Source organism: Canis aureus, chromosome 26 (assembly GCF_053574225.1).
Source record: "Canis aureus isolate CA01 chromosome 26, VMU_Caureus_v.1.0, whole genome shotgun sequence".
Lineage (NCBI taxonomy): Eukaryota > Metazoa > Chordata > Mammalia > Carnivora > Canidae > Canis > Canis aureus.
The window spans coordinates 47,024,414-47,048,996 of NC_135636.1; the positions used below are offsets into that span (position 1 = coordinate 47,024,414).

The 24,583-nt window shown below is 41.1% G+C and overlaps 1 long non-coding RNA gene across 3 annotated transcripts in view; it reads left to right on the forward strand.

Annotated features, from left to right (window-relative positions):
• The window catches only part of LOC144298558 (uncharacterized), a 49,350-nt gene that overhangs the window by 14,426 nt on the left and 10,341 nt on the right, over positions 1-24,583 (forward strand). For 2 of the 3 annotated variants that reach the window (XR_013365492.1, XR_013365493.1), the window contains exon 2: positions 6,220-6,421. The exons of the other annotated variant lie outside the window; for it this stretch is intronic. This is a non-coding gene — a long non-coding RNA (uncharacterized LOC144298558). The remainder of the gene's footprint in view (positions 1-6,219; positions 6,422-24,583) is intronic. 3 annotated transcript variants of the gene reach the window in all.

The following is a 24,583-nucleotide window of genomic DNA, read 5'->3' on the forward strand; positions in this document are numbered from 1 at the left end:
AAACCTTCTGTGTGCATGGACTGGTGAAGAACAAATATTGTTAAAATGTCTATGCTACCTAGAATAATCTATACACTCAATGCAATCCCTTTTAAAATACCATAAACTTATTTCACAGAGTTGGAAAAAATAATCCCAAAATTTGTGTGGAAACAAAAAAGATCCCAAATACCCTAAGGTATGTTGAAAAAAGAAAATCAAAACTGGTGGCATCACAATTCTGGACTTCAACTTCTATTATAAAGCTATGATCATCAAGACAGCATAGTACTAGCACAAAAATAGACATATAGATCAATGGAAAGAATAGAGAATCCAAAAATGGACCCTCAACTCTATGGTCAACTAATCTTCAACAAAGCAGGAAAGAATATCCAATGGAAAAAAGATAGTCTTCAACAAATGGTGTTGGGAAAACTGGACAGCCACATGCAGAAAAATGAAGCTAGACCTTTTCCTCACACCATACACAAAAATAGACTCAAAATGGGTGAAAGACCAAACTGTGAGGCAGGAATCCATCAAAATCCTAGAGGAGAACTCAGGCAGCAACCTTTGTAACCTCAAATGCAGCGACTTCTTACTAGACACATCTCCAAAGGCAAGAGAAACAAAAGCAAAAATTAACTATTGGGATTTTTTTCAAGATAAAAAGCTTTTGCACAGCAAATGAAAAAGTCAACAAAACTAAAAGGCAACCTATAGAATGGGAAAAGATATTTGCAAATGACACATCAGATAAAGGGCTAGTATCTAAAATCTATGAAGAACTTCTCAAACTCAACACCCAAAAAACAAATAATCCAGTCAAGAAATGGGCAGAAGACATGAACAGACATTTCTCCAAAGAAGACGTACAATTGGCCAACAGACATATGAAAAAAATGCTCAACATCACTGGGCATCAAGTAAATACAAATCAAAACCACAAGCGATACCACCTCACAAGGGTCAGAATGACTAAAATTAAGTCAGGAAATGACAAATGTTGGAGAGGATACAGAAAATGGGGAACCCTCTTACACTGTTAGTGGGATTGCAAGCTGATGTAGCTACTCTGGAAAACGGTATGTAGGTTCCTCAAAAAAGTTGAAAATAGAGCTACCCTACAACCCAGCAATTACACTACTAGGTATTTACCCCAAACATACAAATGTACTGATCTGAAGGGGCACCTGCACCTCAATGTTTATAGCAGCAATTTCTGCAATAGTCACACTATGGAAGGAGCCTAGATGTCCATAAACAGATGAATGGCTAAAGATATGGTATATACATACAAGGGAATACTATTCAGCCATCAAAAACATGAAATCTTGCCATTTTCAATGACATGGATGGAGCTAGAGGATATTATGCTAAGCAAAATAAGTCAATCAGAGAAAGACAGTTACCATATTATCTCACTCATATGTGGAATTTAAGAAACAAAACAGAAGATGATAGGAGAAGAGAAGAAAAAATAAAACAAGACAAAATCAGAGAGGGAGATAAACCATAAGAGATTCTTAATCATAGTAAACAACCAAAAGTTCACTGGAGGGGAGGTGGGGTAACTGGGTGATGGACATTAAGGAGCACATGTGATGTAATGAGCACTGAGTATTATTTAAGACTGATGGATCACTGACCTCTACCTCTGAAACCAATAATACATTATATGTTAATTAATTGAATTTAAATTTTTTTAAACTCTAAAAAAATTTTTTAAGTAATAAGATTTATGTAAAAAGCAACTATGCTATTAATGATATATTACATAGGAGTTATTCCAACTTATACTTAAAGAATTTTAAATTCAAATATACTTTTAAATAATAATATGGAATTAGTCTTTTACAAATAACTCACAACATATTTTGTAAAGGTCCCTGTTGACAGTACAAAATTGTTACAAATTTTATTAAGAACTGTTACACAAAAATGCAACATCAATAATAAACCATACTTCATATTAAAAAAAAAACAAAAGCTATATGTAGGGGGAAATGTGGACAAGAAAAGGGATATTCATGTGATCTTAAAGTTTCTCCACCCACATCGCTTCTTAGATACAGGGAGGAATAGTTCCTATACACTGGAAGAATCAGACAGCTCCTCTGAGTCCTGGGTGATAGAATCAGCATCTCTAATGAGGGCAAGTGGACATCATGGGCCTGCAGACAAACACCCTGAGAAGGGCACAACATCACTAGTGGAGTGACCCGATGGGGAATACAAACCCTAAAGCAGTACTTTAGGGAAAACATATTTGTAATCAGCTAAATTAATAAAAATGGTATGTGTTCATATATAAAGGCCTAAAAGGATACACACTAAAGAGCTGAGAGTCATCACATCTGCAAAGTGAAAAAGAGGAGGCAAGAAAACGTGCACTCCCTGCTTTATATATTTGGATAGTATTTGAATATTTTGACAGGCATATACCATGCCTGTCTTAATACCAAAAAAAAAAAAAAAGAAAGAAATATAATCAGCATCTCTGTCACTGGGGCTCTGGTGACTAAGGTCATTTGCAACAAGCAATGGCCTTGGCTGTCCTGCCTCTCTTAACTGAATTCTCTGAAAGGCTTCAACGACGCTTGGGCATTTTTCTCTCTGAAATGCTTGGCTTTAACAAAATTCTGAGTAGAAGTATGACCATGAGTCACAATTACAGGAAGGTTTTATAAATATTATGTAAAAATTACCTAAGGCAGCTTGGCTAAAACTTGCGCAAGCAGAAATGATTCACGCAAAACAATAATTGGGTGAGGAGGGGAGAAAAGTGAAAACCTTCATGGGTCATTTTGTTCAATATCATCCCATGCTGCCCATATCCAGAATGTTGGGATAAATCTTCCCCTTCTGATTCAACAGGCTTACATTTGTCACCATACCTGGGTTTGATTCCAAGAGCCAGGGACATAAGGCCCTTTCTGGACATGTTGAGGCCGCCATTTTGAAGAATGGTGTTCTCCTCCATCCAAATGAGGGGGAAAAAAACACATCAAACACAATTATATAAGGATAGTAGAAAAGCCCAGTGGATGTCTGTCTGGAAGCATTTGCCAAGAAAGTTATATTTATATCTATGCTCATACATCTAATCCTTCTTAGTATTTTCAATAAAATCACATCACATCAGACATCACCTGAAACTACTTCTCCTTCCTCAAACCTGTAACCAGACTCAACCTCTTTTCTCCCTGTCATTGTTTTCACCAACTGCTTGAGGCTGAAGAAAATCTCATCCGTCCTTTTTTTTTTTTTTTTTTTTTTTTAATCTCATCCGTCCTTAGGCCAAGACTTCTTTGGGCATTTTGTATTTTCCTCTATTTTACATTAAACCTGCTTTTCCCAAATTTCAGTTATATCTTAGCATCTCCACGGTGATTGCCAGATCGGTTTACAACCTGTCTTAAAATTGACTTAAGGTTCCACACAAATCTAAAGATTACTTGTTCCAACTCTCTGAAGAAAGTCCATGGTATTTTGATAGGGATTGCAGTAAATGTGTAAATTGCCCTGGGTAGCATAGACATTTTCACAATATTAATTCTTCCAATCCATGAGCATGGAATATTTTTCCATCTCTTTGTGTCTTCCTCAATTTCTTTCAGAAGTGTTCTATAGTTTTTAGAGTATAGATCCTTTACCTCTTTGGTTAGGTTTATTCCTAGGTATCTTATGCTTTTGGGTGCAATTGTAAATGGGATTGACTCCTTAATCTCTCTTTCTTCAGTTTCATTGTTAGTGTATAGAAATGCCACTGATTTCTGGGCATTGATTTTGTATCCTGCCACATTGCCGAATTGCTGTATGAATTCTAGCAATCTGGGGGTGGAGTCTTTTGGGTTTTCTATGTACAGTATCATATCATCTGCAAAGAGGGAGAGTTTGACTTCTTCTTTGCCAATTTGAATGCCTTTTCTTTCTTTTTGTTGCCTGATTGCTGAGGCTAGGACTTCCAGTACTATGGTGAATAGCAGTGGTGAGAGTGGACATCCCTGTCATGTGGAGAAAGGGGAACCCTCTTGCACTGTTGTTGGGAAGATGAACTGGTGCAGCCACTCTGGAAAACTGTGTGGAGGTTCCCCAAAGAGTTAAAAATAGAACTGCCCTACAACCCAGCAACTGCAGTGCTGGGGATTTACCCCAAAGATACAGATGCAGTGAAAAACCGAGACACCTGCACCCCGATGTTTCTAGCAGCAATGTCCACAATAGCCAAACTGTGGAAGGAGCCTTGGTGTCCATCGAAAGATGAATGGATAAAGAAGATGTGGTCTATGTATACAATGGGATATTCCTCAGCCATTAGAAATGACAAATACCCACCATTTTCTTCAACGTGGATGGACCTGGAGGGTATTATGCTGAGTGAAGTAAGTCAATCGGAGAAGGACAAACATTATATGGTCTCATTCATTTGGGGAATATAAAAAAATAGTGAAAGGGAATAAAGGGGAAAGGAGAGAAAATAGGCGGGAAATATCAGTGAGGGAGACAGAACATGAGGGACACCTAACTCTGGGAAATGAACAAGGGGCAGCCAGCTGTGGGGATGGGGTGACTGGGGTGATGGGCATGGAGGGGGGAACTTGACGGGATGAGCACTGGGTGTTATGCTATATGTTGGCATATCAAACTCCAATAAAAATATAAATAAATAAATAAATAAATAAATAAATAAATAAATAAATAAATAAAAATAAAAATTTTAGAGCAAGTATGTTGGAAAAAAAAATTGACTTAAGGGGATCCCTGGGTGGCTCAGCAGTTTAGTGCCTGCCTTCAGCCCAGGACGTGATCCTGGAGTCCCAGGATCGAGTCCCACATCAGGCTGCCTGCATGGAGCCTGCTTCTCCCTCTATGTCTCTGCCTCTCTCTGTCTGTCATGAGTGAATAAAATCTTTTTTAAAAAATTGACTTAACATTTTTTAAAGTACATCTTTTTAAACTTTAATAAGGAATTCTTTTAATGGAAAATGGATATGCCTTCCTAAAAATGCAAAAACAGTACCACTTGCTGTATTAGGATATGCTGAGTTGCATGGCAGAAACAAACAATCCCAAATTCTCTATATCACTACACATTAGAAATTCATTCCCTGAGTGACTAAGGTTCACTACCATCCAGGCCACCCTCTCTAATGCCACCATCCCCTATGAACCCAGAGCTCCAGGCTACAGCCAACAGACACCCGCCAAGTCAATATGTGATTCTACAGTCACTGGTTATAGAGCTGAGCAATGACTACTGAAGGCTTTCCCATCTAAGTGTCAACTGTGCCTTCGGCTCACATCTCATTGGCCAAAACAGATCACATTACCATGCCCGACTTCAAGACGACAGAGGACCGTGATCCTCCTGTGTGTGTCCAGAAGTGAAGGAGACCAGACAGTGGTGAGTCAGGGAAATGCCTGCCATGTAAATCATGAGAAGACAGTAAACCCAAAAATAAACATAAGAATGAGCAATGTTATTAAATTCTAGCTAGATGCTGTTGCCTGCCAAAGGGAAAGGAGCCAGAGACAGAAAGGCGTTAAAGAAATACAAGCAGAAGAACCCCTCTAACATGCCATGGAGGACAGTAATTCCAAAAATAAGTGTAATGAAAATGAACCAGTAGTATCTTAAAGATTGAGATGATATATTCAAAGTGATTTATCACTAATCAAAGCACATTGCTTATGACTGAGGACTAACTCGATCACTTTTATTATTATTGTTATTAGTTCCATTCAGAGAAGCATTATGCACATATTCACTGAAACAGTTATGAAAACTGTCCAGCAACATTGAAAAATTCATACACTATATGGAAAAAGCAGTGAGATAACTGCTTCATAAAATTGTGTACTTGACACTGAAGTATCATCCAGCCTTAAAAAAAAAAGAAACCCTACCGTGTGCAACAACATGGATGGACTTGAAAGGCATTTTGCTTCGTGAAATAAAACAGATTCAAAACGACAAATTCTGCATCATCTCACAGATACGTGGAATCTAAAACGGTCGAACTCACAGAGGCAGAGGCCAGAATGGTGGCTACCAGGGGCTGGGGTTGGGGGAAAATGAGATGTTTCTTAGAGGGCACAAAGCTTCACTCACGTAGATAAAATAAAAAGTTCTAGAAATCTAACGTAGAGCATGGTGACAATAGCTGATAACACTGTACTGTATGCTTGCAGTCTGCAGGGGGTAGATCTTCAGTGTTTTTTTTTTTTTTTAAGATAGTCACACAGAGAGAGAGAGAGAGAGGCGGAGACATAGGCAGAGGGAGAAGCAGGCTCCATGCACCGGGAGCCCGACGTGAGATTCGATCCCGGGTCTCCAGGATCGCGCCCTGGGCCAAAGGCAGGCGCCAAACCGCTGCACCACCCAGGGATCCCGATCTTCAGTGTTTTCACCACCAAAACAAAGGTGACTGACGAGGTGAGGTGATGGATGTGTACTAGCTTGATGGTAGTGATGGTTTCATGATGTGCACGTCTCTCAAAACATCACATCTACTTTAAACATGAACAAAACTTCTCTTTAAAATGTAAAAACAGGGCAGCCCGGGTGGCTCAGCAGTTTAGCGCCTGCCTTCAGCCCAGGGCATGATCCTGGAGACCCGGGATCGAGTCCCATGTCGGGCTCCCGGCATGGAGCCTGCTTCTCCCTCTGCCTGTGTCTCTGCGCCTCTCTCTCTCTCTCTCTCTCATGAATACATAAATAAAATCTTTTTTTAAAAAAAATAGGGACGCCTGGCAGGGTCAGAGGTTAGCATCTGCATGATCCCGGAGTCCTGGGATCGAGTCCCACATCAGGCTTCATGCATGGAGCCTGCTTCTCCCTCTGCCTATGTCTCTGCCTCTCTCTGTGTGTCTCTCATGAATAAATAAATACAATCTTTTTAAAAAATCTTTAAGGGGATCCCTGGGTGTCTCAGCGGTTTAGCGCCTGCCTTCGGCCCAGGGCGTGATCCTGGAGTCCCGGGATCAAGTTCCGCATTGGTCTCCCAGCATTGAGCCTGCTTCTCCCTCTGCCTCTCTCTCTCTCTCTCTCAGTCTCTCATGAATAAATAAGCAAAATCTTTAAAAACAAAATAAAATGTAAAAACATAAAAACATAAAAATACATATATGAATAAGGACTAGGAGAAAACTAGTCCTGTTCACAGAGAGTCCATGTGCTGGCACCTGTGCTAAGTGCTTTCGGCCTTGTTGAGTCATTTAACCCTCAGAATTACCACAAGCAGGGCGCCTTGGTGCCGCAGTGGTTAGACGTCCAGCTTTTGATTTCAGCTCAGGTCATGATCTCAGGGTCAGGAGATCAAATCCGGTGTTGGGCTCCATGCTGAGCATGGAGCCTGCTTGAGATTCTCTCTCCCTCTTCCCACCACCAACTTCTCTTTTGAAAGAAAGAAAAAGGAAAAAAGAAAAAAGAAAAACATTGAATTACCACAAGGCAGGTGCTACAAACTCCAGATAACCAACGAGGAGCCTGGTCACAGAAGGACTAACTAGCCCACACTACAGAGCTTGTTACTGAAAAAAACTGAGATCTCAACATAAGTCTGATGCTCAAGTCTGGGCCCCAAGGGGTTCATTTTAATTGCTTGCCCTCCAAAAGCTTAGATATGCCGAATGCATTACATCTCTTTATTTGCCATCAATTGATTTTGGATCGAAGCCCTCATTCTTTTGGGCTGGTAAGAAATTCAGCCCTAACTATTCTTCCTTTTTCACTAAAACCACAACCATTAACCACACCATTGCCTGCTCCTTTAGGACCATGCACAGGGCCTAGGAAATTTCCAGCACCAATTGGGAAGCTGCCCTGAGTCTGGCTAGCTGTCCACCATAGCTGCTGCCAGATAGACCATTCCTGCCTTGAGCTTCACCCACTCTGCCTCTTCCACACCAAGTATAGCACCAGGCATCTCTGGGATGCCCACAGCCCCTGCCTAGCCCACACTGCCCCTTTGAGTAAACATGACCATCCTCCCTAAGACCTTGGGGAGGGTTTCCAAAGAACAAGGTTCACGATTCCTGCTCAGGATCCCAATGAGAACAAAGGCCTTCTCCTGCCCCAGCCTATGAAATTTCTTCAAATAAATAAATAAATAAATAAATAAATAAATAAATAAATCTGGGTAAATCCTTTCATCTCTTTTAAAATTTCTCCCATCAGAATTCCTCCTTTCCTCCAACCCATTCTTGAGGGGGCTTTGGCCAGCAGCCACAAGTCAAATGGCTTCAGGACCCAGCCACAAGTGAGCAAAATGAAGACCACATGGTCCATGGAAAGAAGGCAACTGCTCCTCAGCACCTGCCCAGAGTTGTCTTAGGAGAATTTTAGGATCAGAGTTGCCAGATAAGTTTCCTGGAGATTTCAGAAATCACATGCTTAGGTGAAATTGCACAATCTCTAAAATGCTATACAGGTCTACGGAAATGCCTTTCAGGCATTATGAAGGCCAGTGTGTGATCCTTGGCTAACTTAGGCTTTGAAAAAAAAAAAAGAAAGAAAGAAGGAAAGAAAGAAAGAAAGAAAGAAAGAAAGAAAGAAAGAAAGAAAGAAAGAAAGAAAAGAAAAGAAAGAAAAGAAAAAAAGAAAAGAAAAGAAAAGAAAAGAAAAGAAAAGAAAGAGAAAGAAGGAAACTGGGAGAACAAAGTGTTCTTCACACAATTCCTGCTTTGTGCAATATCAGAGACCTCCCCCAAAGAAAGAAAACCTAAAACCTTCTCCCTACCTGAATGGGAAAAACAAAGAGAAGAAAAAACATTACAAACTTAATGTCTCAAAAAAAAATTACCCTAGTACATCTCCATTATTGTCTTATTTGTACAAACTATAAAAATTCAAAGAGCACTTTGACTCCATGATCTAACACATGTTATTTACCCAGATTCTTTTTGGTTACAAGTGATAAGAAAAAAACTAGCTGAGACGCAAAGAGATTTTATTGCTTGTATAACTTAAAAGGGTAGATGTGGCTCTGGGCTCAATTTTATAAATAATTCGGACATTGTCACCAAATCTTGGTTTGCCTCCATCTCAATAAATGGGCTTCTCAGGCTACATGTAATGGCAAGACAGTGGGAGCCTGGAACTTGCTTCTAGGTTCAAATATGAAGGAGAGCCTCTTTCCCAGGAGCCCCTCTTCAGGCTCCTTGCGATCCACCAGCTATGATTTGCATCCCTGAACCAGTCACTAAGGCGGAGAGATGAAGAGCTGGTGACTGACCTCACGCCAGGTCCTGCTCCACCTGGGAGCTGAGGCACCCTCCCCAAGCACACGGTGGAAGCAAGGAGGAAGGCTTGCCAAAAGAAACTTGAAAAATGAACAAATGGATGCTGAGAAGGCAGAGGATGTTCACCATAATAGACTTTGAAAAGCCCTCACTCAGCAACCTGTTTTGCACAGCTGCTTACGAGAGGCTCAACAATTTTGAAGTGGTGCAAACCGACAACCACCACCCGCCCTCCATCACCGACAATTTCTAGTTGTGTAATCCACCGGGGCCAGTGCAAAATGAAAATGTGAGGGGTCTTGTTCAAAAGGTGGCAGGGGGCCGGGGAATGCTGTTAAAGGTACTGAAATATAAAGCTTTCCCTTTATTCTGAGGACTCTTAACTGATCATGGTATCTTTCATTCGCTATGTACTATCCTAAGGAAAACCTCAATTTTACATTGTGAGCATGAATTTTACTGCTTATCTTTACTTTATGCAATGCCAGTTTAAATGCAAATATAAGAGCATTTAACTCCTCTCCAGAATTACCAAAATTACACAATTTGTATTTTGTAGCTCACTTGTGCACATGCATCTCATTCCTACCGGAACAGTCGAAACGCGGCACGAAGCTAGCTCAACTGTCTGTGTCTAATTTTTTGAGACCTGAGCATTCGTCCAACATGGTCTACCTTCGGCTACTGATGAGTAAGTAAGACTGGAAAGAAAAGGAGCTCTGGAGTGCCCCTCCCTTTCTTGTTCCTTCCAATGCACCATTTTCAGCATAAACAGTTGGCTTATGCAAGGAAGCAAGAAAAGATATAATAGGGGCCCTTGGTCATTTGTGTTTCTTCGAACAATATTGCCTTCTTTCTGCCTTCAAAGAAGGCTCTGGTTCCAATAGGATCATCAGCCTCCCAAGGCTATCCATGTCCCTGCTTATTCCGTCATAGATGTAAGGTACTTATCTTGTACTCCTTTGGAGTCTTGCTGACTCCCATGTGGAGTAGGTCTGCTGGAAGTCTGTGCTCATGGGTATCACAACAACGGTGTGCAAATGAGGCAGATAGGAACTGCAGCAGACACACACACGTGTCTCCTCTACTCGTGCAAACATGCTGTTACCCCATCAGTCTTCACTTACAAAACACAAAGTTGTTAAGAGTTTCGAGGTGGTGACAGCAGGGCATTTAACCAAGTGCAGGGCCCCTCTGAGAACACAACCTCAGAGGGACAACTGTCCGTGAAGCCGGCCCTGACTTCAGGAGACACAGCAGCCCTCACGCAGACACAGACATTCTCTGTGTTTTTCCAGATATTTCAACCCCATTATCACCACCCAAAACAACAGACTCACAAAGTAGTAGGTTAAAATAGGTTGACCAATAGACAGGAAAATAAAAGCTCTATCAAAGCCAATGCTAAACCCTACAACATTGCCTATTTGGCTAATTATATGTTGTTCTGCTTCCTAATGCTCCTCTTAACATTCATCATCACTGAGATGGTACAGATCGAGCTGTGCCAAATGTTTGTTTCTCATGGGTAAATGTCCAGAAACAAATCAAGCTACTCTGTGTACTTTTGCTAAAGAAGTTTTGCTAAAGGAGACCGGGCTCATGAATCAAGGCCGCAGGGATCTATCACTGACAGGTCATCCACAAAAGAAATGACTCATGTGGAGTGCATTTGGAACAAATTAGTTTTTACTTATAAAGTACCTCTGTAGCTCCTGCTCAGTGCCAGCAACTGTTCTAAACATTTCACAAGTTTATTAATCCCCAGGAAAATTCTAAAAGGTAAGAAAACCATTACTGTACCCATCATCTAGGTGGTCAAACTAAAGTACAGAGAGATTTATTAACACTCGGCAACACAGCTGGTCACCATTTGTCAAGAGGCAATTGCGGTGGTCAGAAAGTCCAACTTCTCAGAGAATCGATTAGGACTACTTTTCTCACCAGGCATAACACAACCCACCCAAAAGAAGTAAACCTTTACTTAGCTTGTCTGAAACCAAACGTTCCTCTGCCCACTGGCTGCCAGCCCTGACTACATCTTGTAATAACCTGGACAGCTCTTAAATATCAAGATGCCCTGGCCTCAGCCCAAACCAATGACTCAGAACCTCTTGGATGAGAGCAGTCATCAGTGCTCTGTAAAGCTGCCACTACTGAGACCCACAGGGCTCTGGCCCACTCTTCCTGATACAGTGGTGAATGTCTGGCCACCATCGAGAGAAAGAGCTGCCATTTGGAAATGACTTATATTTTAATAGACCTGTCCACCTCCTCTTCTTCTTTAAAAAAATACTTTTTGCATCAAAAATCGTTCTGACCCTAATGCTGGCAAAATCTGAGGCAAGAGTCCAAACTAAGATACACATCTCAGAAGTCTTAATATTTCAGTTATAAGCTAACGTCACAAGTTGTTAAATATCTATCCTCCCAGTATGACAAATATACCCACCCACTCACCAAATGGAAAGAAAACAAAACACCTGTAAAGCAACAGTTTCTCCACACCATTGCAGATAGAACAGATTTGAAGGAAGTTTCATTTTCTGCCGAAGACTGCAATTTGCTCTGGAGCAAGAGTGGGGATAGAAAGATGGATTATGAAGAACTTCTCCCACCCTCACTGGGTAGCCTCCTGGTTTTTGCATCTAATCACACTCCCTAGGAGCCAGGGCTGTAAGTACTGTGATTATCCCCACTTTGCACATGAGAAACAGGCTGGTAAAGGTGAAGAACTCCCAAGACTCTGCACCCACCAGATAGGGCCAGGACTTGAAATGAGCGCTAACTCCAAAACCCATGTTTTTAAGCAATTCATTACATCTTCTCCCCTCTGGTTGTCTAAATTACACCCCTCTTTCATGGGTCTCTGCAAAACCCAGCTACCCGGGCCAACCTGGACCAAGCCCCTCACTGACCGTGATCTATCCAGCCCTGAACTCATGTTATCTCCGACAACAACCACACTAGCGTGTGAGTACTCAGAAACTCTGGGACCAGCCTCACAGATGGTTTCAAAAGAAATCAATTTCCAGATTCTCCAAGTTCATCTGTGCTCTTTCTAAATCCAATCTGAGCACATTCCTGGTGCCTAGAGGTGCTTGGAGCTCCCTGCTCGCTCTCCCCACTACCAGTTCCCTAATTACCCCTTCCTACTCTACAGAAGCCCATCTCTTCTCACCCGCAATCTCACCTCCGTGCACTGTCCCCAAGTCCAAACACTACTGGGACACCACACAAAGGACCAGCAGAAAAGGAAGTTTTCAGAAAACAAAGGATCCTAACACTGGGGACAGAGCCCTCCACGAGCCCAGTGCCTTCCAATTCTTTGCTTATGATAATATTACAGCAGGACCTAATTGAGTTGTCAGCTCACAGATCATTAAAAATATTTTTTCTGACAAATCACCATGTGATTTTGGGCACATAACTCAAGAGTTTAAATAACGGAGTGACACTGCTGTAACAAAATTCTTTTATTTCCATTAATTTATTCATGTGTGAACAAGGTTTCTCAGAACTTACATTTATAAAAAATGAAAAATAAGACCAGAATTAATGCTAAACCCTGCATCATTATAAGAACAGAATTAATGCTGAACCCTGCATCATTATGGTAATAAGTGATTTCCTCCTTCTGAACAGCCTTTTTAAAAAGCCCTATCTATCTTATTAAGAGATACAGTCCAATAAAATGTTACTTCTTATGCTCAATAATTACTTCTCATATTTTATAAGAATTTATTTTATGTGGACCAATTATATTAATAATAACTAAATTGCAAATTCAACCTAGAAGAATTTTTTTTAAGCCCTAAAAGCCTTATGGTGCCCACTCTGGCCAGGAAGCCATATTTTGGCTTTGATGTTTCTACGTTTGCTTACAGAGAACTATGATTAAATGGTCAATGAAAGTTTTTAAAGCACAAAAATATATGTCATTAGAATAAAATTCTCTGTGGAAATTTAAAAAAAAGAAATTATAAACTTGAGAAAAAGGAGACAACGTAAAACTCACTGAAGAATTCTTTTTCATCCATGCTTAAATGAATAATGGTGGGTATTCCACTTGTTACGGGATTTAGATTCTACTGGATATAACTTTTTAAGATATGTAAACTTTCTATTGTAAAACATCAATATTCATAATATGCCAAAAGTAATATTCTCTGCAAATACTAAAACTTACAAAGAAAAATATGAATGTCAACCTCAAAATGTATAAAGGGAATTCACAATTTTTCAAAATACTTTTGGGGAGGTATACACGCAAAAGAACTATGGAAGCTGTTAGCCTGTGTCATTCACCAGTTCCCACCACTGTGGGATGTGTCTTGGTTTTGATGTATTTCTGTGTCTTCATCCCCACTATAGAAGAAAGCTAAGCCCAGACTCCAATAGCTCTCCATCCACCCCCTTATAACTCAAGAATAAAGACCTGAATGGAAATCCCACACCTGGGGATCCCTGGGTGGCTCAGCAGTTTAGCCCCTGCCTTTGGCCCAGGGCATGGTCCTGGAGTCCCGGAATCGAGTCCCATGTCAGGCTCCCTGCATGGAGCCTGCTTCTCTCTCTCTCTCTCTCTCTCTCTCTCTCTCTCTCTCATGAATAAATAAATAAAATCTTAAAAAAAAAAAAAGGAAATCCCACACCTGCCAGCTCTGGGGCACGTGCTCCACAGCCATCAGTGCCCCCTCTGGGTCTTAATTTTCTCATCTATAAAAAGGTTCAAGACCATACACCTACTGTATCTATGTTACAGAATTCTTATGAGGCTCAAGTGGAATAATCTTTCCTCCTAGTTTTAACTCCAATTTTTGAAAGATTACCTTGCAGCCTGTTCGCTTGCTCTGAGCTCACAAACACCACCTCCCAAAAAGAATAAAAAATGTTCCCCACAAGAAAAAAATCAATGTCCCTAACCACCACCACCCCTAAACAAGTGAACCTGTTCCATCTTCCTCATTCAATGAACCAAATATGCCCTAAAATTTCTTCACAAAACCCACAGCTCTCTAAGTCACCAGCAATTGATCTTCAAGGCCACTTTCCCTCTGATGTATTTGATTATTGACTGTAGAGCGTTGGGTGTATGGATCATGGAGCTTTTGATGGCACTTCCCTCCCAGGAACTCAGAGGTCTCGGTAGACCCCCTGTGGTAGGGAGTCACACTTACTCCAGCATTTGTCTGGAGAGTTAGGAAGGTATCTGTGTTGGAGGAGAACTACAGGGTCTATGTCCCAATCCCTCCCCTCCAAAAGAGAAGCCAGAAAATGTCTCTGCATGGTTGCGCTCTCTGCAGGGTCTCTGTTCCATTAGTGACATCCTCTGCAGAGCCTGCCGGTGCTGTTTCAGAACTGCTGTCATTTGGTTTGCTTCAAGTATTTAAGTAGGAGAGGGGTGCCTAGGTGGCTCAGTCATTTATGTGTCTGCCTTCGGCTCAGGTCCTGATCCCAGGGTCCTAGGATCAAGCCCCTTGTCAGGCTCTTAGGAAGCCTGCTTCTGCCTCTTCACTACCTGCTATTCCCCTGCTTGTGCACATTCTTTCTCTCTCTCTCTCTCTTTCTCAAATAAATAAAATATTTTTTAATTTAAGTAGGAAAGAATCCACTACTCTGCCAGCTGCTTCTGTGTGCAAGAAGCTTATTATATTAATAAAAAGACCCTCTCATCCTGGGAAGCCCTGGGAAGGTGGACAAGAGAAGCAGAGTGACCCAATAAATCAGCCAGGGAAAGAGTCTTGGCAATTGCTCTCATTCACCCGGAGAATGAAGACACACCAACCTGAGTCCCAGAGAGGTAAAGCCACTACAGTGCTAATCCTCAAGCCCACAGCTGTCATCCGTGGTAAGGGTCAATACAGTCTTAGGCTTGAAAACCAAATCTGCCACATTTCAGTATAACTCCACTTCTCCCTCCTGATAGTGAAAAACAAGGCCAAGCCATCCCTTCCCACATGTTCTCACTATCTCTGCAGACATACCCACTCACACAAGAGTCCAGAAGGACTGACACGCTGGGCTCTACTGGGCTCGGCGTCTTAGTTCTAATCAATATAAACGCCCCAGGATGGAGGGCAATGAAGAGCCCTCCAGAACCCACTGAAAAGCTACCAGCCCTTGTTAGGCAGAAGCAACATTGCTGGTTACACTGCAGCAAGTCATCTCTGATACTCAGACCATGAGCCTCCCAAGGCCACTGCCTCAGTTGGCACGGAAGAAATTCAAGGGTTCCTATGCTGGAGGGTATTGGCTTCTCCATATCAGGCACTGATCTCAGTGCCCAAGACAAAGCAGTGAGCCACAGACAAAAACTCTAGTAGGGGACAGATAATTAACAACAGAAAAATAATAATAAAATATATTCTACATCCAATAGTAAAAAGAGACAAAAAAGAGAAGAATCTGAATAGGGAATGTGTGTATTGCAATCTGAGATAGTGAGGTCAGGTCACCTCACTGAGAAGGTGACCTACAAGTTCAGTCTTGAAGGAAATGAGGAAAGGAGCCATGCAGTGATCCGGGACAAGAGCAATCTGGACAGGAAGAACAGCAAGTGTGAAGGTCCCAAATTAAAACCTTTCATGCAAAAAAAAAAAAAATAAAATAAAATAAAACCTTTCATGCATATCTTGGTCACAAATCTTTTTTTTTAAGATTTTATTTATTCATTCATGAGAGAGAAAGAGGCAGAGACACAGGCAGAGGGAGAAGCAGGCTCCATGCAGGAAGCCCGACGCGGGACTTGATCCCAAGTCTCCAGGATCACACTCTGGGCTGAAGGCAGCGCTAAACCTCTGAGCCCCCCGGGCTGCCCGGTCAAAATCTTAGCATAGCATCATCAATTAAGTCCATATTCCTTTCTCAAGTTCTATAAAGAATTTATTTGTTGTTTAGCAAGAAGATAAGGTGTTATGGTCACCACTCCAATGGCAGACGTTCACCCCCCCAACTAAGGAATGCATACCTGATGCTCTGTGTTCAAGCCTTTCCACTGGTCTAGTAACTTTTCATTTTGAAGCCAAATCATGGTGTGATTGTTTTGAAGACATCTTTAACTGGCAACTAGACCTATGGTAACAACAATGCTCATCAATCAATTGAGAACTATATTAGCAGTTAAGACCAAGTTCACACATGTTCAGATAATGACAACCATATCATATCTGTTGTCTGGCTGAGAGCAATCTTAAATCACCTGTTCAAGACTGCTTGAAGTTTTCAGAGATTTTGAAATGTGATATGAATAATTAACAATGTGACTGAATAAAAGATTAATATACAAAAGCTAGCTCTGTTCTCAAAACCAAAACCTGAAAGCAACCCAAATAATTGGCCACCAACTGGACAATGGATGAGTAAACTACGATGTATTCATATCAGGAGATAGTAGATGAAAGTAAAAATCTATCCATTGCAGCAACATGAAGTAATATGCACAAAGTACGGCATAAGTAGATTTTAAAAAGTCCAAAAAGATTGCATAAGGCATGATACCCTTTTTACAAAGTTAATAACTACTAATATTAAAAATATACTCTCGAGAATACATATAAATACAACAAAATTGCATAAGAAGAAGAAAAGGAAGGAATTACAAGTAAAACAAGACTCAAGGAGATGGTTACCTTGGGTGGAGGAAGACAAAGGGGTTGGTTGATGTGGGACCATACGGTTAAATGAGGCCCTTGTCTTATCCTCTGGGTCAACAAATACATATTTAAGATACAAGAGCACGTACCACCTTGTTAATCTTTACAGCCACCATAGTGCCTGTCTTTGTCTCCAACAAGAGCAATGGTGGCAGTAAGAAAAAGGAGGCAAAAGCCAGATTCTTTAGGACAAAGAATAGAGAAAAACAAAACAAAATAAACAAGAGAAAACCGAACACCTTCTCCAAAGGAGACATTCTAAACAGCTTCCCACAGCAGAGCTACTCGCACTTTAGAAAGACTTATGGGACAACCACCGTTAACAGAGGACAATCTCAGGCTCAGGATCTCTTGCCTTGTTGGCATAGAAGGCATCCAAGTACAACCTCCCCTAGTCATGGAAAGAGGCAACATTCTCTTCCCCGTGGAGTTCTGCTAATTCTTTCATACAAATACAAAGACAGGAAAAAGTATTTCCACTGGAGCTGACTCACTATGAAAAAAAAATGAGATTCTTTTCTAATTAAGTGACTGTAAGAGATGCTTCCTCTGAAACCTATTGCTTGCTCAGCCAGTACTAGCTTTCAATGAGTGCAGCTGCACAGAAAAAAAAAATTAAAACATTGAAATGTCACAAAAGAAAGTCATCCCATTTATAAAATGACAAGGCTTTGGGGGGAGAATTTCCATCAAAACTAAAGCTAAGATATCATATCCCTCAGGATACAGGCATCCTCAAGTTGGGTGATTTTAAGAAGTATTAAAAAAGACTCATGTTCAAAGGTTAGGGAAATCATAAGGGATAGGAAATGCCCCGGCTCTAAAGGGAATACACAGACACACCTTTAGGCCTGAAAGAATGTGAGGAAAAGACAGTTCTCACAATTTGGAAGGTGGCCTCCATGTGGAGAGGGCTGCCTGATGCCACTTGGAGTCATATTCTTTAGCCAGAAAATGCAGCCATCCCAAGTCAAACCTGCAGGCAATGAGCCAGGGGAACAGCCACTCTGACCTCATTCCTCGCTCTCATCCCTCCCTCCAGTTTTCTGCTGCGGATTCCCATCAGTCAAACCCAACCTGAAACCAGAGAGAAGGGAGCCCTTTGATGCAGATGTGCATTCAGAAATAGAAAGCAAGGGGGATATGGATGCAAAGGGGATCTGGAAGAGCAAATTAAAAATATCAAATACATACACTGGATGTTCTTCAGTATCTACCTATCTCAATCTCAGTTAGCTCGTCTATTTAACTGACTTCCTATTTGCTCATTTTCTCCAGCTGTTAACTCTGTCACTTGACGAGTGGAATCAAAATCCCAAAAGTTTAAGACAAAATACACAAAGATTATATTGTCCAGAACTGTTATATTTGGGGGGGTTGGAAATAGGGGACAACTGATCTACCCAGAGTAGGGAAAGGAATAGCAAGTTCAATTCTCATACATACACTGCATGAGTATTACCTCCCTCTAAAAATAATGGTTCTAACATATGAGAAGTTGGAAATGTTTGGGACCTAATAGAAGCGAAAAATGAGGCCACCAAATAGGCCATAAGATGGTTCTGCCTGTGTAAAAACAACCAATCTATGTTTAGAAGAAAATATACCAAAATGTTAGCATGTTCATCTTTCAGTGGTAGACTCTTTTGGGTATTTTTTATGCTTTACTTTATTTCTCAAATGTCTTTTAAAAGCACCTAGTACTTTCAGGAGAACAACAAAAAGTACTGATGGAAAAAAACAGCCAGGGCAGGAAGGGTGGGGGGAATAGAGGGGGTGCTGATGATTCATTTTGGCCTCTGGATTTTCTGATGTGTCTATTCTAACCAAGTATCTTGGACAGCATCGGCTCCTAAGGGCACACAGTGAAGGCACGGTGGTCTCCCCTTTCTCCACCATCGCTCTGGATGTTTCTCCATCATCCATGACACAGAGGCCAGAGAAGTAGCAAAGGCACTGGTCTCCAGGCTTCTGTCAACTATCTCCCTGCACCTTCTCTTCCCGTGAAAGCTACTACCAGCACAATGGGCCCTCTCTCCCAGCACTCACCTCCAAACTATGCCCCCCTCACAAAACCCAACTCTGACCTTCCTCACTCAAGAAACCCTTCCCTTCCACCCAACTAGATAAAATCTCAGTGTGAGAAAGTATGTGTCTAAATGCCTAGCCCTCGTTCTGACAGATGCTGAATGATAATTTCCTTCTCTTCTCCTTGGTGTTTTTAAATTAACAAACACTTGATTAAATAAACAAAATAATTTCTTTGCAAATGCCAGCCTGGCAAATGTCTCTCTGGCTGATATCTTTTTTTTTTTTTTTTAACAATCCTTCCCTAGTTTGCCCCTGTAACATCCATAGCTCATTCTACTTCCTCTCCCCCCCCACCCCACGCCGCCCCTCAATTTCTAGGACTTGTTCATAATTCAGAGGTCAGCACCAGAGCTGAATCTGTTCAACAGTCATTAAGCAAAGTGCACGAGTTAAACCAAAGCACTGCTGGATAACACAGCTGTTTCTACAGCTGAACAGAGGGCAGCTTTTATTAAATTATGCAGCCAATGTTCCTTTTATTTCCTCAATGAGAATGTGGTTCCTAAATGGTTACATGGATTAATCAGTTAATTTCAACAATCTGTAGCCTCCAGGTAATTGCACCGCATTGTGTAGAGTGGACTGAGCATTTAAGATTTTGAAAGGACAGCGATTTGTTTTTTGAGTCCAGGACTTTCCATGGGTCAGAGCATTTGTACCTGCTCAGCCCTTTGGGGACCTCCTCTTACTCAGGCTGGATTACTACTCCCTTGGGATGTAACTTCACAATGTTCCTCTCTGCAGAGTTCCAATTGTGTCTCCTAATCACAAGAGCTTCATGTGTTCCAGAAAAAAAATAAAATAGCTTCCCGTTTAGACTCACCTGAATCATAGCAAATGCACTTGAGGAGGGGGTGCTGATACCAGAGGCTTTTGGTGGTAGGCCCTTTTCTAGAAAGGTTTTACTTTAAACATCATATGTAAGCAGGGGGACAAGGCAATATGACCTGTGAGAATTCCTCTAAGGCTAAGAGTAGAGTCACCACCTGTGAGTCTGAAAATCACTTCTTTGGACCCACTATGGGCTGAGAGCCGCAGCAGATACAAGGATGAGTAAGACCTGACACCCACCCGCCTTCAAAGGGCTCGCAGTCTCCAAGGTACAGTGGTTGACAGTAAGTAGGCTCCTATCCATGTCTGGGTATAGAAACCCAAACAAGTCAGTGTGAAAATACCATGAAACAAACTAAAAAGATTTCAGTGGAAGCAGGCAGTCTGGCTCTGGGACCCTGGGAAAGTTCCTCAGCCTCTCTGTTTCTCTTTCATCTCCTAAAAAACAGGGATAATAATAGTACCTACCTTATAAGGAACGAACTAGGGATGGTGGAAGGGGAGGAAGGCGGGGAGGGGGTGGTGAATAGGTGACGGGCACTGAGGGGGGCACTTGACGGGATGAGCACTGGGTGTTATTCTGTATGTTGGCAAATTGAACACCAATAAAAAATAAATTTACTATTTTTTAAAAAAAAGGAATGAATGAGTTAATGTTTTCAAAGTGCTTAAACCAGTGCCTGGCTCAGGTTTAATTTTGTGTTCTACTTAATGACTGGCCTCCCAACTATTTCCAAGTCTGGAAGTTGATGGTGGGGGAGGATGAACTGCAGATGTTTCAGGAAAAAACTGCAGAGGAACTGGCAAAAAAAAAAAAAAATCCCTGAGTTGTCTGGCAGTTGCAAAGAAATTTTTGTTTACTTAATCTTTACTTTTCTGTTTACTTAATATTTGAGGCACAATCTGAAAATAAAGATTTATCAAAGAATAAGTAGCTCAATTTAATACATAAGATACAAATATTAACCACCACTAATATCCATAGTCTTCAAGAGAATTATCTTCATCATTAATATAGCTCCCACTTCAGGAATTCTCAGATCACAATTAATATCAAATCATTAAATATTATATCAAACTAGAGATGTGGCACTTGGGAGACGCAAGTATTAAGGAGTCCACTGCTGTCTCTTTACCTCATGCCCTGCACTTTTTCTTAACAACTGCCACAATTGTTATTATGTAACTACTTGTGATATTTTTAGTGTTCTCTTCCTTTGCCTCAATAGACTATAAATTCCATGTGGACAGGAGCCATGTCTGTTTTTTTAACTTTCACATCTCCTTTACCTAACATGATGCTTGCCACATACGGGACATTCAGCGGATATTTCTTGGCTGGCTGGGTGGGTGGGTGGATGGATGGATGGATGGGTCGGTGGGTAGATGGACAGATGGGTGGATGGATGGATGGACAAGTGGATGGATGGACCAAGGGATGGACAAAAGATGAACACTTCTCAGGATCAACTGCCATATTAGCTTCAATTCTTTTTGTCAGTAAAACATTATAGCTTCAGCTAATGCTCCACTCCCTTCCCATCCCATTTCCCTGAGACAACTGCAGACCTGCGTGTCTATGTGTCTATGTGTCACCTCTGAGGAAGCTTGACATCGCTCATGTTTTAAACACAGCAAACTGATACTTGAGCTTTCTGTCTCAGAAAGAAATGAGAAAACATTGTGCTTTTATGTTTTTCTTTTACAAAAGTAGAGTGTGGTGTGACATTAGCTACTCTTCCTGTCTTCCCATTTTTTATCTTCTTTCTCATAGTTTGCAAAGCTATTTTGAGATAAAGAATATGTGACCACTTTATTTTTAAACACCGGCCCTTAAATCAAGGCTATTTCATGAAATCAGTTTCAAAATTCTTTGAACAAAATAATTCCAGTTTATGGATTTGCTTTAGTTTCAAGTTTTAGTCAAACCTCTATTTAACTCTTAAACTGTTTATGTTTTTATCCCCACTTGGCCTCCCATGAAGCTGGTTAACCTTGACCAATTCTCCTAACCCTTCTGTGCTAATGCTCCCTTGTGTAGCACTCAAGGTCCAGAAATGAAATAAAGGGCACACTCAAAGGAGACCATTAAAGAGAATGTAATGAACATCACTAAGAGAAACCAACAAGGGATAGGGAAATACCCCAGAGCTGGCAGCAGCAGAAAGCCATCCTCAGCCTGGACCATAAAAGATGAGGGAAAGTAGTTGGGCCAGAATCTGGTGATCCCAAAGATGGAGGGTAGGGCCACTTGCCAGGAGTTGAGGCTTCAGGCAGGGAGATCAGTCCATGCCCTCCTATGATATTATGGCTTGACCTTCCATCTCCTGATGGCTCCCACTGAACAAATCTAACTCAATCCAGAGGACAAAGGAGCACAAGTAAATCATCCTACCAGAGTAGTGTAGAATGGAGGATATGGAGGGGCACACAGAAAATCTAGCTCACCCCAACTGTAAAATTAGGATAATACTAGTACCTGTGTCATATAGCTTTTTGGACTATAACATGAAAAAATATGTACAGTCTCTGGCTGAACATATTTGTATATGCCCAACAAATACTAGCTTATTGCATTGCATGATTATTAATTAGTCCATATAATCAATCTACCTCTGAAGCACTGAATAGGCATACTGATGTTTTCAAAAAACTACAGAAGTGAATTCTTTCTGAAAATCCATCTTACCATGGCCTAAGGGACTTACATTCATTTGTATGTCTACTGATTTATTTATAGATCTGTAGCAAGGAATTTGCCAGAGAAGAAGTCCTTTCAAAACTGAATGTTTTCACCACACATAACTCAAGAGAAAATCTTCATTTTTTTCTTATGGGTAAGTCTGTGCCTTGATGTAATATTCACGGCCTTGCAGGAAAAAAAAAAAAAAACAGCCATCTCTTACAAAATGGAAATGATTTTTCTTCAAAGAACCTGCTGCCCCAAATTTGTTGAAACTGATTTAATATTTGGTTCGATATTTGTCCCAATGCCAGTTTAAAATCTGGTGAGAAGTTTCAGGCTGAACCATCTGGCCTGAGGAAGACAATGATGAAAGCTGTTTCAGTACAAAAGATTCCTGTATGCAGCTTCCCTAGATCCTCTCTCCTTGAAAGCCAATGATGAGCTTTTGAAGACCAAAAGCTCAAAGCTAAAATGCAAAATATAAGATTTTTATCAATATTATTAATATTAGAAGGTTTTCATTTCTTGTGATCAGTAATTTTGTACCAAGTACACCCAGAGATTTATGTAAGCCTGTGGTAACCCTAATTATAGAAATGTGAGCAATTTCATAGCCATAAGGCCCCAGGTGTACAGCTTTACTAACTCTCTACTCGTCCTTGGGCACGCCAACTCCATTTTCTCCTACCTAGATCAGTAGCGAGAGTGCTTACTTCAAATTGTAGCTCAGCCACTTTTTTTTAAGATTTTTTTTGATTGATTGATTGATTGATTGAGCAGGGAAATCAAGTACAAACCAGGGGACAGGCAAAGGGAGAGGAAAAACCTCAAGCAGACTCCCCACTGAGCATGCAGCCTGATGCAGGGCTCAATCTCACAACCCTGAAATCATGTCCTGATTTGAAAACAAAGAGCCAGACACTTAACTGAATGAGCTATCCAGGTGACTCTCTGCCACTTTTTAACCTTGAACAAATGATTTAACTTTTCTGGACCTGGGTTTCCTCATACATAAAATGGAAATAGTAACACCACATACTTCATGGCAGTGAAGATTAAATGAATTAATGAACACAAAACACTTAGCTCAGTGCCTGGCATTCATTACCGAACAAGTATTTGTTGAGCACCTGCTATGTCCTAAGTGTTGTTTTAGGCGCACAAAACTCTCTGCCTTCACTGACCTTACATTCTACTTGGGGAAGAGAGACTACAAAAATAATAAACTATACAGCATGTTAGACAGTAATGAATACTACAGAGGGGGAAAAAACGGAGCAAGACAAGAGGAATCCAGTAAATGATGATATTACAACTTTAACAAGATGGTCAGGGGAGATCTCACTGGGGTAATGTTTTAGCAAGGGGCTAATGCTGATGATGGAAAGAGCTACAGGAATGGCTGGGTGTGCCAGGAAAAAAAAAATAGCCAATGCAAAGGTCCTGAGGCAGGAGAATCCCTGACACATTCAAGGAACAGTCGTAAGGTCCAAAGTAGTCAGTAGTCAATATTAAGATATTTTCAAGGTGAAATTAGCAGGATTTGGTTATGTTGTGTATGAGAGAAAAAGAAGTTAAAACTGATTCGAGATTTTTGTCCTAAGCAAGTAAAAGGACCATGCTGTCCCTTCCTGAGTCAATAAGTCAGTCAGCTTGTTCTTCTTTATTGTTTATAATGAAAAACTCCGGCGTTGATCTGGACTCTCATCTAATGCCAAAGCTGATGTGCATTGGTCCTCTACACCATATTCCCATTAATTGCCAAGCAATTAGTCCTCCAGGACAGCCTGAACACCAGACCTGAGCTGATAACTCAGTCAACAGTAAACACTGAGGTCATTCCCACTCGGCATTAATCTCTGGACTATGCTGGCTAAAATCAGGCTGAGCAAGATTGAAATGACTTGCCAGAGGTCCCACAGCCAGTCAGAAGTGGAGCTTTCAGCTTATACTAACTCACCCTGCCTGCCATGGATGAAGATTTACCTTTCTTTAAAGCAGCAGCTCTGAAGCTCTTGGAGATCCTGGACCAGTCTGAGAACCTGATGAGAATGATGGGTCCCATCTCCTGAAAATGCACCTAGATACACACAGA